The sequence below is a fragment of the Alligator sinensis genome, unplaced genomic scaffold (genome assembly GCF_000455745.1).
Source record: "Alligator sinensis unplaced genomic scaffold, ASM45574v1 scaffold2025_1, whole genome shotgun sequence".
NCBI lineage: Eukaryota > Metazoa > Chordata > Crocodylia > Alligatoridae > Alligator > Alligator sinensis.
In genome coordinates, this window is record NW_005843882.1 from 29,576 (window position 1) to 31,469 (window position 1,894).

The 1,894-nt window shown below is 51.1% G+C and overlaps 1 long non-coding RNA gene across 1 annotated transcript in view; it reads right to left on the reverse strand.

Moving 5' to 3' along the window:
• The window catches only part of LOC102381702, a 5,908-nt gene extending 5,469 nt beyond the window's left edge, over nt 1-439 (reverse strand). The window contains exon 1 of the long non-coding RNA XR_325589.3: nt 390-439. This is a non-coding gene — a long non-coding RNA (uncharacterized LOC102381702). The remainder of the gene's footprint in view (nt 1-389) is intronic.
• Nucleotides 440-1,894: the final 1,455 nt, after the last annotated feature.

Sequence of the window (1,894 nt, forward strand, 5' to 3'; positions counted from 1 at the left end):
TGGCAAGGTCATGCACAGAGGCGGGGGGAGCCCTGATGCAGGGAGTGTGGTGCAATGCCCAGCACTGTGGACTCTGAATCCAGCAATCCTGGCCTGAGTCTTGGCAGAAGCTCCGGCTCGTGCTTCTTGCAGCGCCAGCTCTTTTGCCAGTCCCGGCGTGGCTTGGCTCTGCTGTCTCCTTGCACTTCCCTCTCCCTTGCTCTTCCCTGTGCTTTCACAGCTGGGCAAAATGCAGCCTCTGGCCTGGATCTGGCCCACAGCACGATTCTTCCAGCCCACGGACGGGGGCAGTCCGAGCCGTGGCACATGCAGCCAGCCCTCAAGCTCATCCCAACTCATTCAAAATGTGGATAAGAAATCAGGTTTAGATATTAGCAGATTGGACTTACCTTCGAAAGCGACAGGCAATACTACACACTGCAATGGTGATAAGCAGAAGGAGAATAACACTTCCTACGATTATCCCTATTAAAAGGGTATTGGAGGATGCTTGGGAAGACAAAGAGACACAAGGTTATGCTTTCTTTACATTCAGCCGTTCCTGGTACAACTGTAACAAGTGTTTTAGTGTGATTTGACCCAGGTACTTTTAGGACTGCATGCCTGTGCACGGGCTCTCTCTTTCCGGCTCTCCTTCTCCCCTTCCCTCTCCCACCAGTTAACTAACAGTACAAAAACCTGTAACTGGTTTTCTCTGTACATCAGGTGCCAGGATTCGTATTATTAGCTTTGCAGACTGCCAATAAATAGAGTAGGAGTAGGGAATTGGTGCAGGTCTTTCCCACTGGAAAAGACCTGGTGCCTATGCTTTCACTGAGGAGCAGGTGTGCAGACACCGAACAAAGGAAGGATGCATTCAACTGCTTCCAGGTATATAGCGCGAAATCTCTTGTGCAATTAAAGAGCTATGCTCTCTTGAAAGGACGGCTCTCCTCAGTGCTAATCACATCCCTCAGGAATCAGGACCCCTGGAGCCAGGAGCAGTGTTTCGTGACCGTGCCATGCCCACGGCTTGTGAGGCAGCGCTGCCACATCTAAAGCAGAGGTGTTTTGGCTATTGCTTGCTCCGCTGAGCTAAGGGCCAGGAAGGCTTTCCTGGAGCTAACTGGCAAATCGTCTGCACAGGTAGCCAGGCACTGCTATAAATGAAAATAATATCTACGGAGCAGGGCCAAAATGGTTGTGCCTGAAATGGAAAGCTCATGGAGGAAAATCATTTCCTTCCTTATAAGTCAACCAACCACTTGGCTTCCCTGTCCCTGGGACTAGAGCAAAACCGCCGCTGCTCCGACAACGACCAAAGAGGGTGGTGCAAGATGGCTGTCAGATACTTTGGTGTCTCTTGTGCCCGACTTCCGGCAGTCTGAGAGACAAGTCGTTAGGTTCTGCCAAAATACTTCGGTGGGGTCCTTGATGACTTTATTAATCGTGAGGGCTGGATTTCTGGGTAAACAGTGAGAGAGGACTGGAGGTAGGGGTTCAGCAAGAAGAAGGGAGGTAAGGAACCACGAACCAACCCCAGACTCCAAAAACAGAGAAAGCAGGAGGGAGCAATCGGGCAAGGGGCGAAGCTGGGCCAGCAGTCTGGACAGGTGGAAACCAAGGCAGGAACTGGAGCTACGACTGGGCAGAATGAGACATGCCCTTGTTTGAGCAGGACTGGCTCAAAGTCCGAGGGGGATGCATTGCATTGCTCCGTAGACCCTCGATAACCAAGTCCACAGTATTATGACTCACTCCAAGGAAGGGGAAGGATTGCATCAGGACAGGTTTTCATTTGGGATGTGGCCTAGCTCAGTTACATCAAGATACATTATATATATGGGGGGTAGCTAGGCAGATGTAGTGGCTCCTTGGATTTTGTACATCCCACTGGGGAACCCTTACTGTAGGG